At 43.6% G+C, this 16,093-nt stretch overlaps 1 protein-coding gene and 2 long non-coding RNA genes across 4 annotated transcripts in view; 1 reads left to right on the plus strand and 2 right to left on the minus strand.

Annotated features, from left to right (window-relative positions):
• LTV1 (LTV1 ribosome biogenesis factor) overlaps positions 1-16,093 on the minus strand; it is a 350,847-nt gene that overhangs the window by 190,074 nt on the left and 144,680 nt on the right. The window lies entirely within an intron of this gene.
• LOC137854154 (uncharacterized) lies at positions 1,420-2,885 on the plus strand. Its single transcript, XR_011094985.1, has 2 exons — positions 1,420-1,612; positions 2,206-2,885. It is a non-coding gene; the product is annotated as an uncharacterized lncRNA (long non-coding RNA).
• LOC137854153 (uncharacterized) lies at positions 2,190-15,126 on the minus strand. Of its 2 annotated transcripts, none has more exons than XR_011094984.1 (5): positions 14,516-15,126; positions 10,150-10,278; positions 9,963-10,078; positions 4,876-4,994; positions 2,190-2,286 (listed from the first exon to the last, which is right to left on the minus strand). It is a non-coding gene; the product is annotated as an uncharacterized lncRNA (long non-coding RNA). The 2 variants fall into 2 exon arrangements; XR_011094983.1 differs by having other exon boundaries at positions 2,196-2,379; positions 14,516-15,125.

Below are 16,093 nucleotides of genomic sequence, written 5' to 3' on the forward strand. Positions count from 1 at the left end.
AAACAGGTTCTAGAAGTCATATAGATATCTAGACAAGAATATATGCAAAACAGCATGTTTCAATTTGCACATGCTATTGCTAATAAACATAAACAGACATCACTTGGCTTTTCATACAGCAGCATTTTCATACAAAGTTGTGGAGAATGTGAAATCTCATCAGACTATCCACTCCTCTCATGAATATTAGCACTTTAGCACAAGAAATGCTTTATCATTGAGAATCTGCTACGAGTAATTCTCAGCTACTACATTACATTAGTTAAAATGGTCAGATACATGTCAACACAAGGATAGGAAATTGCTAATAGAATGAATAAAATATCTGAGATACTGTATCTTTTCATAGTGATGGTTGGTTTTGTCATTTCCATGTACTTTGCTTGGCCGTGCAGTAATTTATAATCCAGAAGAGGGCCTTGCAGTTCCACTAATGAATTACAAATACAAGCCCAGTTCAGTCTTGATTATGTTGCTCTTAGTGGATAGTTATCTTAAACATGAAATGTAGTTTAAATCATTGATATTCAGAAATTTGAGAAATGCTTTAACTTTTTTTTTTAATGTGGAAGAGTGGTTTAGAATTCTATGACTATAAAAATTCAGTACAATTAAACCTTTTAGATATTTCAAATGAATATGTTCAGTGGTGTTTTTTTTTTTAAGTGCATTAAAATCATTACTTTGTTACCATTGCTCCTAATAAGCTAGAATTTATATTTTTTTTGTGCTTACTTACTGTTTACACAGTGAAAAGGGAAAGGAGCATTTTTACCGTAATATCTAATCTCAGAGTTTAGAAATAGTCTTCCTTTAACGTAAACCCCTTAAGTTACATCTGTGACCTATCCTGTCCTCCTGACCCCATGACCATTACTTACAACATTCAGGTATTTTCCCCTCCATAAGCAATAGTAGTTATGACTACAAACAGAGATTCTTTCACCTTCAGAGCTGCAAGGGCTCATGAAACAGACAGCGATGGTGGAAAAGCTATTTAGAAAAAGACCATTTTTAAAGACTGTGACCAAGAAATGGTCACACCTGTGGTTACTGTGTTTGGTTAGTAATACAAGGTAGCTATTTATGCATACAGATACATATATTCAATTCTCATCTGGGTTATAATTTTTTCATATCTTGAAAAAGTCCAAATTAAATGAAGACTTTAGACTTCTAGACTGTCACAGACACCAATGGCAGTAGGAAATGGAGCCCACATATTGTTCTGGACCAGAACCTAAGTCTCTTGGCACCTGTTCTTCTGCAGAGTGACTAAGAACACTTTCCTTCCCCACTGTGTTGTTGCAAAGAAGAATGGTGTTGATATTTGCATATTATGACAGTAGGAGCCACATAAAAAAGCAGACAGATTATTGGTAATAGAAGAAAGCATTTTAAAAGCTGTGTCCAATTCCACAATCCTTACGTGTGGAATAAAAAATACTTTTTTTAACAGGAACCGATGGTGACCTGACATTTAGAAAACAGTGTAAGTCCTGCTCAGAGCTCAGGGAGACTGAAGAGGGTGTCAAAAATTTCTTTGAAGAGCAATCAGGGATAACAGCATGCATTTTAGATAATGGACAAGAAAGAGGAAGAGCACAGCAAGGTAAAAAATGATGTATTACAGAAAAGATACAAAAGATGATTCTGTTTACTATTTGCAGTAGCAGTAGTATTGGGAGACACATGCAGATGCATGGTGTTTAAGTATAATAGTTAACTATCCTGGGGAACGGACTGCTAAAGGATCATGTTGAAAAAAAGCTCCCACAATGGCAGTGGCAGCTCCTGCTGCTTTTCTTGTTGGCAGGCACCCAGAGAGGCTGGTGCTATTTGCCTCTGCCTGCCACTGCCTTCAGAGGTGTGCCTGGGGCAGTTGTTCCTGTCTCAGAGGCGTTGCAGCTCTTCCTAAGTATGAACAGACCAAGAGCCTTTTCAGAAGGGGAAATCATTCCAATTATTTTCTGTGAGCAGGTGACTGCTTTGTCTGACCTGAGCCTTCTTGAGGCCAGATAGTGAAATCTCTTGTTCCAAGCTAGGGCCACAATTTTTTTGGCCCTATTTCCCTCTCTCAGAAACACGTTTTCCTGTACTATGCATCAAGAAGACGGAGTACACAACCCCCTTAAACTCCTACAGTAGCTTTTGAGTTTGTCAGTGTTGTTCAGAGTAAGATTCACAAACCTGAATGCTTCACAGGAAGGACATCTGAGATCCTGGGCAGCCAGCTCTTGGTTCAGGCTCAGAGTAACATCTCCATGGCCATCCTCCTCACATGGGCTGGAAGAAGGCAGAAGGTGGCCACCGCTGTTACAACCAGATCAACTGACCAACTTTGCTGGTCCAGATCAGAAAATGAACTTACAAGAAACACTATTAATGAAATAGAGAAAGAAGAATGTCAGAAAAAATAATTAAACTGTTGTCGAATTGCTTATTTAGCAAGAAGGAGACAGTTGCTCGTGGCTGCACAAGCATAGGCTTGGTTTGTAACTTGCTACCAAATAAGATCTTGCAGCAAACCAAGCCAGAGGCACCCCAGGAATCAATAGCTGATTGATACACAACCTGGAAGAAGTGTTGCTGTCTGCTTGTTAGGGGCCTGAACCTGAGGCTTTGGCTCTAGCCCTAAAAGAGTGTCAAGTGCAACAACCTTAATTGTTGCTGCCACCTGGAAAACCCAGAGCAGCAGCTTATAAATGCTGCTATTCATTTTCACAATGCTTTTACTTATTTGTATCTGTGTCTGTTGCTGCATAGCAGGCCTCGAGAGCAGCAGTAAATATATTCAACTGGTTTACTTAAAGAGGTTTAAATGCCTCACATCGCAGTTTTTCCCTTGCTACTTGATAAATAAATACGTAGGCTTCGGCACTGCATTTACCTTGGACAGTATTTTTGCCAGTTCATCACAGGCATGCATGGTTTTATTTCAGCATTTGGTTTGCTTGTCAATAGTCTGACATCAAAATATATTGACCCAGCTAGGAGGGCAAGGAAGCAAAACAACACGGCTTTGTCTCTGCTAAACCAATTACAATGACAATCCAAGGCTATAATAAATATGTCTTGTGACTTGCACACTAGAAGAGAGGCTGAATTTAAATTATAGCTTTGGGTTTTGAAATGCTCACTGATCCATTCCACTCCTATTAAGAGCGCCTTCCGCTCTGCGAAATTAAGTGATATCTTTACATGACAGTTTAATTAATTTATTTTTCAATATGTACATTTATGGAGTTTCTCCATTAAGCTTTTGAAATGTCTGTAGGTCCTATGCATTAATGTAAATGCGCCATGGCCCATAATTACCTTTGGCAGGCTCAGGGCACTGATAAAAAGATTATATTTTTAAAAACTAAAGTCTTCAAACTTCCCCAGCGCTTGGCAGGAAATCTATTTCTGTGTTTTATTTGGAGCAAGACTGGGGAGCCTGCAGCCAACAACTCCAGTGTAGGCAGTAACTGTTACATTTTAGAAGAAAATACATTTGACACTAAACGAGAGAAGGAGAGAGGAAGACAATTAGTGCTGGAGTACTAGAAGCAGCTGTTTGTTTTGCCTTGTGGCTGCCAATATATACCCTTATCATTAAAGTGCATCTCAAAACGGGGTGTTTTCTACAAAATTACTTCACAAAACATGGATCCTTGTCTTTTTAAGGGGCTGCCCCAAAATGAGTTTATCTTCCTTTTTCACAATAGCTCTGTGATAGCCAAGAATGCCGGATTCTCCCCTTGCCTCCTCCTCCTTCCTTTCTAAAAATGAACTTTTCAGGGATATAAAGAACTCAGAGAAGTTTGAAGGAGAGCAGATGGCCAGCAGTGATCCAATAGGATGTAAAACTTCAGTTAGGTAGTCGCTTGGCAGTCAAGTGCAAGTGAGCCTGTGATGTTTCCATAGCGATGTTTTTACATGGTGCCTTACTTTTGTCTTTTGAAAATCTAAGCGGTTAAAAAAAGGGTGATAACATGAAATGAAAGGCTCTGCAGACCTGAAATGTGTGGCATGGTGTAATTAACTCTGCCCTTCCCTGTCTGTGCAAGCGGGGAACCAGGGCAGCAACTTGGGCTCCTCACCACTGAAGAGAGGTGCAGAGACCTCAGCTGCACTTACACACAGCTCCAGCTCATGTGGTGCTTGTGTGGGCTGCTCGAGTTGCTGGATAAAGTAGGGGCAGTTTCTGAAATTGAGAAATGACTCAGATGCTAGCACTGTTGGGGAGGGATTGTTCAGCCACCGATTTTTATGGTGTCAGGATTTCACATTTACATATGGTGGAAGGTTTTTGGGGGCACTTTTGTAATCTTCAGAGCTCTCTCTGCAAAAAGGAAGCGGTGTAATAAACATTGACGTGACTTTGATTCCTACTTTCTTCTTTTGAAGTCTGAGAGGTAGCCATTAAAGCTGCATTAATTTGTGAGGTTATAAACAGCTGCCATTATCAGTGCAGCCATACTGTGTGAGAGAAACAAGATTTGTAGGGAGAGGCAATATCTTTTGCTAAGCCAAATGATACAGTTGGAAAAAACAGGCCAGCTTTAAACAACAAGCTGTGGGGACACTGAGTTCAACAGCTTACCAGCTTTTTCCACACACCTAATGAGAGTAAAATGAAAATAAGTACATGTATCTACATACTCTCTCCCTGCAAACCTACATCTGGACAAATTTGACTATCACCTGGTCTGACTAAGAAAAGAAGTTGGAGGAGTCTGTGGCCTCATGGCAAACTGCTCTGAAATCCCCAGCAGCCCCCCTCTGGTGCCTTTGCACAGATGGGTCAGGCCAGAGCTTTGTGAGGGCCCTGAGCAATTTCCCTTTCCCAGAAGACTCCCAGCAAGGTGCTCAGTACAGCAGCACACTTACCCCTCGCCCTACGGGATGCGTGTTGGCGTGCAGGGGATGGCAGCGGCCCCTCGGCTGTGGCTGTGACCGCCGTCTGGAGCTGGGGGACTCCCAGGGAGAAGCAGCTTCCTGCTGGAGTGCTGTGGAACAGGGCAAGAGTAAATTGTGTAATCTGGGATTTACAAATCCCCGAGTGAACTCCCATGAATGCTGTGGTACAGGAGAACGAAGTACGTTTAGCCTGGGAACAAAATTACCTAGCTGCCTTCCCGTGCTGTGGCCTCACCTGTGAACTCAGAGTTACCCAGCAAGGAAACCCTCCGCTTGTGTCGTGGCCAGTCTGTTAGTGCTAAACCCAACCCTGCAGACAGCGAGGAATTCTTTTCTAAGAAATCCATTTTCTCATCCTCTGCAACTTATTTCCAGTCATGTTGTGCAGCACTTGTGCTGGCAGCAGCAGTAGCAGCCTGAATGAGTCACTCAGACCAGTACCTGGCAAGTGCACTTCTTAATAGTCCAGCGTTTATCCTGTCAGGGAGCTCCACCAGGATGTTTGAGCTGCCACTTGCAGCAGGGAGGGTGAAAGCTCTCTGCAACGGTGGCGACAAAACCTTGGTTACATACACTGCAGGGCATTTCAGTAGTGTTTCCACCACCAGGAAGATCTGGCAGCTTTGGCGTGGGCAGCTGCAGCTCGGGGAGCTTCAAAGTATGGATTTCCACAGTCCTTGCAGAACTGTTGCTCTCCTGTGCAGCAGAGGGCAGCTAGGGAATTGCCTTTCGGTGGGTTGGAGCTGGGCCAAGCAGATCAGCTCAGGTGCATCCCTTCCCCATCTTCACCTGAATCATGGTTGTTTCCTCAGTGCTTGTTCCCTTCACTGTGTTGACCTGGCAGCTCGTTTGGTTCAGTCCTGCATGGTGTATCCAAGGTAGGGCAACTCTTAAATCCTCCTGCTACCTATACCCTAAGACAGGGTTACAGAATGCCCCCATTTGGAGCCACCTGCCTGCTCATTTCATGTTTCAGACCACTGTTAGGGCTATTGAGCAGCCAGCAGGACTTTTCCTGCATGCTGAGTTAGTTACAAAACTAATTGAAGGACACCTTGGTGGCTGGTGCTATGCTGAGTTCGACGCAGCCACACTGAAGCACATGCCTCCCTCTCCGTCCTGCTGCACATTTTTCCAGTTTGTGCCCTTTTTCTCCCTTGCTGCCTTCTAAAAGCCATACACAGCTGCACCATGTAGCTGAGCAGCAGCAGTGATGAGGAGCCTCTGCCCTCCTGTATTTCTGCTGCTCCTGTTAGAATAATGCCAGTTCCTCCAGAGTGATAACCCACAATGAGCCTAATGAAACAGCAATCTGGCATTAAGATGTGTATATAGTTGCCATTTGTTAAATTGACAGGTGACATTTGGAACACGCAGCCCCTATTCATTTTTAAAGCTAAATACTCTCTCAAAATAAAGTCTGTGCCATGAGTTTTTAAAGATTTCCAGCCTAGACAGGGCCAGCTGTGCTTTTACACAATTTCTGGGCACAAGGTCAGGTTTCTAGCAGCCGTCATTTTTTGTTGCAACGAACTGGACATGTCACAAACAATAAACAATTACCTGCTTCATAGATTACCTTGGACTCTAGTTTTTGTTTTTAACCTTTCCATGTAGAATTATTTATACAACAGAAAACAGGGTTTTGACACACAATTTTTAATTGTCTTGAATTTTATCATCTGCTACCTAGTCCTGCTCTTCTGGATTTTTATATCTAAAAGAAGATGCCAAAGGGATTCTCTGAACACCTTCTGCAATAGTTTGGAATTTACTCATAAGCATCAAGACCCACCTATCTTACAGACAAATACCTCAGATATGTTATATTTCAGGAACAGTTAAGAATGTGAATGGACTGAGCTCATCCAACTGAGGAGCACAGAAATCATGGCAAGGACTCACTATTCCTTCAAACTGATATCAACATATTCAATAGTATACTTATGATAACTTCCATTTCCAAATCCAGAAATGCTCAGAAAAAATAGGTGCTCAAACTTCAAAGCTGCACAAGCACTTGGCTGTTACTTTGTATTTCTTAATTTTATTGTGCAGAGAACTCATCTAACATTTTCTTACTTAATGTATTTTCCAAGTTACTCCCTTTTAACACTAGGATGTTATTCCACTACTGCTAAGCTGCCCCTTCAGCTTACTTTTACATACAAAAGAGCAAAAACGAAGTCTTCTAATATGGAGAAAAGCTGATTCTAGATGGCTAGTATTGACCAAAGAAGGGAAGCACCTCCTGTGGGTATGTGCCAGGCACAAGAGCGCAGGAGATAGCGTAGTTCACCTCGTGTCCTTTCAATGACTAAACCAAGGTTGCCAAAAGGTAATGTCTCTTGACAGATGCTTTCCCCAGCAGCTAAGGCAAGAGCAGCCAGGAGTGTGGCCAGCAACCCTCTCATGCTGCACTGGGTTTGCCAAGAGTCACAGCCACACGGGAACCACAAGAGGAGCAAGAGCCTGCAGAATGTTTGAGTCACAGGGACATTTTCTTTCTTCAAGTTAAAAGAAAATCTTCAATGATTTACATATGAATTGCTTCTAATGAGGACACACAAGCTCAGTTTTCCAGCAGACTTTCAACAAGGCCAAAATTAAGGATACAATTACATGGCAGAATACTAGACTGAGATCTTCATGGTTTTTATGTCAACAGTGAAGTCAGCCGCTGCTGGTGGGTGGGAAGCAGCTCTCTTTAGGGATGTTGAGCTGGTTGATTTTCTGATTACTTCAGAGAATTTTAAAAATAGCAAATTATAATAACAGGCCTATAGACTCTGTAGCAGCTTTCTGATTAATGTGAACCTCAAGATATATGCTAAATTCTCGTCCATAAGGTATGCAGTTAGAAATGTTCTGGATGCTATTTTAACCTATGTCTTCTGAGTCACATTAGTCAAAAGAATTGGCCTGTAATTTAATTATTGCAAATGGTGCATCAATGAGTTATTTCCTAGGAAAGAGAGTTAAGAAAACCCTACACTGCAATTAATGCTGAAATGGAACCCTTTTTCTTTGGCCTTCTGAAATGTTTTCCGTATGACAGGAGCCAAGTGAGACTGAAAAAGTTTTGAAAATTCTATTAGAAAGTCATCTTCACCCAGAGCTTTCCCAGAGACCAGAGGTTTTATGACTCCTTTTTATTTCTTCCTCTGCTATGGGACTACCTAACTGTTCTCTAATTTCCTGCAGAATTATAGGTATTTCCAATTTACTTAAGAGACCTTGAGTCTGTTCAGCTGTGCAAATGACTCAGATTAGTTACAGGATTTTTGAATTCAAAGGAGACATCGTTAAGGTCCACAGAGTTTGTAGCTAATACAACAGATGACCATACACAGGAACAGCATAACACCCTGTGCTTTCCTTCCTGAACTGTACTGCCAGCAGTTCCCAGACATTTCCTCATGGCTCTTATTTCTCTGCTTTTCCACCATTTTGTAAGCAAAAGATTCTCAACTTTTGCTTCCCGTAGAAATGTAAGCAAGAAGCAACTGTGCACCTGAATCACATTAAACAAGAGACCCTCACTATACTGCTTCCTCGTTACCATGCAGCTTGATGATTCAAAGCAGACGAATCAACAAAATCAGCAAAATTAAGGATTCTCCGTGGGGTTTCAGGACTGTCCCATACTGAGGCAAGGAACCCAGAAAGGTTTTTAAACCCCATTTTGTTTGAAAGCATTGTGAGGAGAAGAGTATTGGGAGTTCTGTGATCCACTCCTCCAACCTTCCTTCTCTACTGTCAGCTTTTAGCTCCTCTGTATATCATGTAGGTAGTTTGCTTTCGGGCATTCACACTCTATAAATGAAACTCAGGTCTTTCTGAACATGCTGGTAGCCTGATCTGTGGTCTGCCCATGCCTGACTCATCCAGAACACCTAAATGGGAACTTGGGCACTTCCCTTCAGACATCTTCTAGAGCCTAGCCTGCAGCCAGTGTAGATGGCACACAAGGTTTGAACTCGTGAATGAGCTTTGAACCTCTTACAGCCAGTTGGACTATACCATGTGAGACACTTCAGAAAGTCGGCTGAATTAGGTTACTGTTGCCGTAACACTTTCCGAGGAGTGCCTTCTGGGGACAGCATTTCATGCAATCTCAGGATATTTCACTTTGTTCTATACAGTGTGCTTATTTTCTTCCTGACAAAAGGAAAAGGTGAGGAATAGAGGGGACTAGGAAAAAATGTCACAGAAAGAAGAATAATCAAATAAACCCAAAAGATATGGCAAGCCAATGTGCTGCACGTGCAAAATGCTAATATGCAACATCATTAAAGCCTTGATCCTGTGAAATGTGTAAGGCATACCTGGCAGCCTGTTTTTGCTGACAGTCTTATTTCTAATACATCTCTCTCCTAATTTGCTTCTGCAAAAAAGTTTATTTATTTATTTATTTTAATTACTTTGGGGAAAAGGCAAAGGGAATGGTTGTGATGGAGTTGCAATAAAAATAAATGCTGTGAGTTTGAATTAATTAAACAAATGACCCATGCAGTCAGGGAAGATGGTGGAGACCAGGTTTCTGCACTTCAGCTATTTCTGGAGGCTGAAGGGAGAACAAAGGGACGGAGCTGGTTCTAACCTCTACAGCAGGTTGCAGCAGATCTGTACCCTTTGTCCTCCAAGGCAGAGAGCAGACACAAAGAGATGTAATTATAAAGAGCCACACAATTTACATACTCTAGTGATCTTAGCAGCAGTCCATCTTTAATTCATGCTGTGTTTGGGGAGACTCAAAGTCTGGCATGCCAAAGTTTGGGATTGGGCTGGAGGCAATCTTTGTGCTGTGGGAGAAACAGTTGTTCAAAACTATTTCTAGTACACTGTGTTCTCCACCACTTCTAGCCACTATCTAGGAACCTGTGAACCGACGCTTGTGTTGGCAAGGTGGCTTCGCTACTCCAGGTAGACTCATAGTGGGAAACCCCATCTGTTGTAAAAATCACTCCTCTTTATCCAGCCCCTCCTCCCCTCTCTCCCTACAAGTCCTGCAGGCTCAGTGTCTCTGTATCCCACTAGAATCAGACTGTAATTACCTGGCTGTAGGTCTGCTCCTTTTGGTGAGTCTTGGGCTTTGGTGGTCCCACCAGAGCCTGACCTTCCCAGCATACACGAGTTCAGAGCCGCCAGGAACCTCTCCTCCACAGGATGCCTATGTAAATACATCGAGTGTGTCTTTAGTTTTAAGACAAGGTTTGAGCCTGACTGATAGAGCAGACATACCTTTTATTTCCAGGTTGCATTTTGAATACGTTTGGTGTCTGAACTGACCACGGTTTTCAGATCCTATGGCTCTTTCTCTGTTCCGGTATGAATAACAAAGGCAAATGATCCAGTTCTCAGTGTATTTGCCTGAAGAGATATAAATCACCTTCTAGGTATTATTTCTTCACATGTTATGTCATTTGCTGAACAATTAAGTGTGCGTTACTGAAGGATTAAAAGTGAGCCAAGGCTACAGAACATAATGCAACTTCACAGCAAGAGATGACAACGCAATTCTTTAATATTATTTCTTGTAAAACCAGATGATGTAAAATCAATTCCATGCTAAATTATGCTTTCATCTTCAGTCCTTTTAAACTTTAACCAAAAAAAAAAAAAAAAAAAGGAAAGGAAAGATGCCAATGGTCCATAAATAATCTCTAGATAATGTGTTAAAGACCTATGCTAAGTGGCACTCTTACAAACCCATATTTATATTAAAAACCCTCATATGCACACATTACATAAACTATCAATCGTAGCAGCTGAAAGTAAAATAAATGCGTTGTGATGAACATACATCAACTTTACCATCCATTACATGTCATCTTTGTGAGAAAAATACTTTATTTTTTAATTCTAAGCTATGTATTTTAAAAAGTTAACACAAACCATATATTTTAGCTGTATCAAAATCTAAATACCTATATCCCAGAAACAAGCAATTACACAGAACTGAATTATAAACTATGCACGGATGAGTAATAAACCACTAAAGTTTTAAATAGAGCTCCAGAGAGAAAAGATGCCTCAGGTGTGCATCTGGATGCCTGGACAGGTAATTTAACGGATTTGTCCTTGTGAAATTCCTTTTTTTTTTTTTCAATAAATGCAGCTCTGGGGTGTAATTTGGGACAGTATCTTCATAATATAGGGCTGTCCAACATTCAGAGTGCTAGCACCCAGAGCAGATCAGAAAGCAGCCAGTGATTTTGCAGGTTCTGGCTTTTGGCTTTCACCTCCCTGAAAGCCACCTGAGGGGTGCAGCAGGGCAGCATCGCAAAAAGCCTTGGCACAGGTGCTGGCTGCTTGGGAGGACTGAAAACCAGGGGATGAATCACCCCTCCACTCCCAGCGGAGTGTCTTGGTCCCCTCCTCTGCAGGGAAAGCGTTCTGCTGTTGCTAAAAAATCGGCTTCCAAATAATTTAGTCTTTACTTAGCGTAAGAAAAAAAAAAAAAAAAAGCTACAAGATGAAGGCTAATGAAATACTGGAAAGGGAATTACTTTGCAGTAATAAAATACTTGGCATGTTTCTAAGTGCACAACATTACATACAGGTCTGTGGAGGGTCCTTCAGAGCGAGGTTTCTGAGGCCCCTGCACCTGTACCTGTAGCCTGGTAGCAGGAAAGCTGCCACACCAGCCTACACCGTGCTACGAAGGCAGGCCACATGTTAACCCAAGACTCAACATAGCATGGGCAGCTGGAGAAAGCAAACAAGCAGAGGGAACAAAGATGTGCCCTTTCTTTCTACATTAACCCCTGCATGAAGATTTTAATAATGGATTTTGAGCCTAAAGTGGGAACTGCTACATTTTCCAGCTCTGTGGTCCCACTACCTAGCTCACAAGGCTCTTGACACCCTTCCCACGTACACGCAATATTCCTCATTTGGATACTTTTTGAGTTAGTTGGACACCTTCAGCCATAGGTAAGCTAAACGAGGATATGCCTTGTGCTTATCTGGCAAACTGTGCTGGGGAGGTAGAGTGCTTGGCAAGTTACACCAAGGGCACAGATCAGGCTCCTGGTAGCATGGAGACCTTTGCTATTTATCGTGACGATACCTAGCAAAGGAAGGATGCAGTGCAGAGCTCTAGGTTTTACTTCTCACCTCTCCCACTGACTGTACGAACAGGGTGATAACTGCTCGGCCTCTCAGTTCGCTCCTCTAAATCACAGCACTCTCAGGAGTACATCAGCTGGGGGGTTCGAGGCTCAACTTGTACAAACCAATTCTGATTCCTTCCATCAAGTGTCTCATTAAGTGTAAAGCGCCTCCGGGGAAAGGCAGCTGATTAAACAGATTCCTCTGTGACATAATGAATTTACAAAACCCCTCCGGTTTTGCTGGGAGATGTTTGGGGAAAAAGACGTTCAGCCACCGAGGGCGAAGTCCACCGAGAGGGAGAATGACTCCAGCTCCCTGCCTGTGGGGCCGAGAGGTGCTTTCTGCTGGGTGCTGGGAGCGAGAGGAGAGGCAGGGAGGCAGGGCACCCACACCACAGCTCACAGCCTGAGCCCATCTCTGCCAGCATCCCCACACAGCTCCTGCACTCAAAGCCCGAGGTGAAGCTCCTCCAGGCGGGCTCTGCTCACGCAGGAGGTGTGAGGAAGGAGGCCGAGGCGTTTCCTCGCGTTCGGATCCTGTTTCCAGTGTGACTCAGCTCTGCAGAGCCCATAAGGATGACATGGGCTGTGCTTTATTAGCAGTTAGGTTAATGTTTGGAAATAAAAAGACTGATGGTTTTATCTGTTTAATGATTTGGTGCTGCCAAGAGCAACCATAAGCACAGCTCAATGGTGCATGAAGAGAGTACAGGCTGACACTCATTTCCCACCGCTCACATCCAAACATTAGCACACAAGTTGTGCAGCAGGCTGGCAGGGGCAGGCAGCCAGCATCGCAGCTATTGGCCTGACTCAACGATAATCATTTTTCTTCACGGAGATTTTAAACCTCCCTGCAATGGACGGGGATAAGGATGGGTGAGGTGGGCTTGGTTTTGAAGCCTGAAGTTCATTTGTGCTTGCCCAGCTTCCTATGCCCTCGGCTGAACTTAGCTACAATGCTGAGGTCTAAAAGACTCCTCTCTTTTTCTCCCCGTTATTATTTCACCTGTGTGTATATCCTTTTCTATTTTCACATTTTAAATCCAACTCCATCCAGGCATATTCTTTAGGAAACAGGAGCTGCAATGCGGACTGGCCACGTGCAGCCAGGCACCGCCACCGGCCTGCCACACGCAGCCAGCAGCAGATACAGCAGCAGCAATTCCTTACAGATCCTGCGGTCAGCTGGCGTGGAGGCAACGCTGGGTCTGGCAGGTACCACCAGAGCAAAGAGCCACCAGGAGCCAGCGGACACAAGCAAGATGGCTCATCAGCTGATCGCTCCCTCAGCTACTGGTTATCGCCATTTGTCACGGAGTAAGTGCAACTGCTAGACTTATTGATCCTTCAAAATTTACGTAGAGCAGAGCTTGGCCATTTTTGGCCGAGTCACACAGAACACATCTCCTTCTGTGCACAAAGCCAAGGGAGGGAGAACCCGCTGAAATAATCACGCTGGAGTCGCACTCCAAGCAAAGCTGCCTTGGATGTGCAAACACATGCCTCACCGGCTTCTGGGAAGACGCGTGGCTGTGTGTATAATGCTCCAGCTGGCCCAGCAATGCCAACGAGTAAATATTGTGCAGTTGTAAGAGTGCTGCATAGCTCGCAACTAGCCCCACAAAGTGCTTTTTGTAAAAGCGCCGCAGGCAGCCCAGCAGCTGCTCGGGGAGCTGTCACACAGGCAGCAGGGCCAACCACGTTAAACAAGAAAGAGCTTCTGCAGGGCTGGCAGACCTGGAGCACTACGTCTCCGAGACCCCTAAAGCTTCTGTTATTGCCCCCTATCTTATTTATTTCCCCTATTTTTATTCTATTGGTATCTACTATTTCCAGTCAAAAGGGCCATATCAGCAGCCCATGTTCTCGACCACCTTCTTATATGTCTGTGACACCTCTAAGACGGAAAACGCTGCCAGGAGTTACCCATGACCTTCACACACCAGGTCAACACTTCAAAGCTTTTCCCCTCTGCCAGAGCTACACTGTTTGCTAGCACAAAAATAAGCGGAGTCTGAGCTCTTCCCACTCTCCCTGCTTTTCCTCATATACTTAATAGAAAAATAGCTGGAGCACAACTCCCACATATTGCATGAGATCCAGACTCCAGCAGCCCTAAAACAGGCTTTTTCCTGTCCTAAGTCTATGCTAGAACTAGTCAAAATTTAACACTTGCAAAAGTATAATGTCTTTAGAGCTGGGGAAGGAGGGGGGGAATACAAACAAACCCAAACACACCCAAAGATGAGCTGCTGCTTCCACAACCAGCAAAACCCCACAATGCTAAGCACATCATTAAAAAAAAAAAAAAAAAAAAGTCTTTCCACCACCTCTTTAACCCCAGCCTCAAGGCCACCTCTGCTCAACAGCTACATACTTTCCCTCCAGCTTCACATTTGCAGCCTTGCCATCCTAATGAGAAACCTCTGCCAGCTGGATCCAGCTCCCCCAGCAATCTCTGTAATGAGGACAGGCACCTTGGGACCTACCTGCCTGGCTCAGAAGAAGAATTTGGTTTGTTTTTTCCAATCCCCCGTGCTGCATAGAGTCCTCTGAGGCCATGATAAGTGAATGCCAGACCACCTGGCAGCAAAAGCAGATAAGGAGGGGACTGTCAAATATCTGATGTGTGGGAGGTAGCCAGGGTGGGAGGAAAGAGTTAATCGGGAAAGGGCTAATCAGCCCTCGGATATGAGCACCCAGCTTTGATCCCAAGCCTGTGAAGAGGGTGCAGGGTGCTGGTGCATGTCTGGTGAAACTTCTTTTTGGCTATATAGCTTAATTTCTTTACTACATTCATTTTTTCCCCCTACTTCATTTGCTGTATTTCAGTCACAGCTAGTTGGGAAGGGGAGGCTTCACTTTCTCATGAAGTTACTGTTCAGCCAAAGCCCAACTTTAAAAATACATTTTCTAAATATGCACTATTCACTCTTGTCCTCAGTAATTTGGTTGGCAGAAATAAGAGCTGCAAAAGCAGATCTTGTCAGTCATTCTCAAGCCTTCCATAATATGGAAACGATCACCTGCCATCTAAATTGTATTTTTAAAGTGGCATAGTGTCTTAATAAGATGCACACACCTGAAGCCTCTTTTTGTTTTCTAATAAAAAACATATTTGTGGTGATGGCACCAGTGCACAGGTGAGATAACTGATCATAGAACCATAGGATGCTTTGGGTTGGAAGAGACCTAAGAGATCATCTAATTCCAACCCCCTGCCATGGGCAGGGACACAAAACCTTCCAGGTAGTCCCTAAAAAACCACCCAGGCCTGTTTTCTATCATTTTCTGTAAACACACTGCATGTATCTGTGCACGTGCATGTACTTTCTATTTGGCAGACACCCACTGGTGCAGCTTCAACCTTCTGTCTCACGAAAGCCAAAGGATGAGTGTTTGCCCATGTGCAGAGGAGGCAATGCACAGCACCTTGCAGCTCTGGAAGTGCAAGGCACAGGTGTTTGCCCTGTACCATGTCACATGGACTCTGTCACACAAAGGGGCAGCTGCCCCTGCATGCAGACTCTTTGGTATTCAAGGCATTTTGCTCAGAAGGTGAAATTGAAATGCTATACAGAAATATGGTAGCGGATACTCTCAGTTGCATGGTGTTGTCTGCGCAGCACAACAAAGAAGCAAAAACAGTGCTGTATTTGCTCCTGACCCACATGACGTGGATAGGATATGGGCCTGATGCAGAGGAGATTTTGCTATTTTCTATTTTCAGGCTAAGATTTAGGAAGGGCAGAGGAAGATTAGGGGTTAGTCACATACGGTCATCATTTGCGTGTTCTGGACACGTACCCCTACTTCATGCAGCCAGTGCCCACTCATTTCAGACCTGTCTTTCTGAACCAGTGAGCACCAGTGATTCTAGCTGTACTCAGTGAGATATGGAGGCATTCAGCAACTTTAAAAGAGGACCAAGGAAATCTGGTGCTTGAGTCTGAAATTATGTTTGAAGAATGATACCAAAATAAGCAAAACATTTGTTTTCCACTAAAAAGCCTCCTAAGAATTAAACTGGAATTATCCTGTGATAAACTTAGCTACAGAGCTTCTGG

This window comes from Anas acuta, chromosome 3 (assembly GCF_963932015.1).
Source record: "Anas acuta chromosome 3, bAnaAcu1.1, whole genome shotgun sequence".
Lineage (NCBI taxonomy): Eukaryota > Metazoa > Chordata > Aves > Anseriformes > Anatidae > Anas > Anas acuta.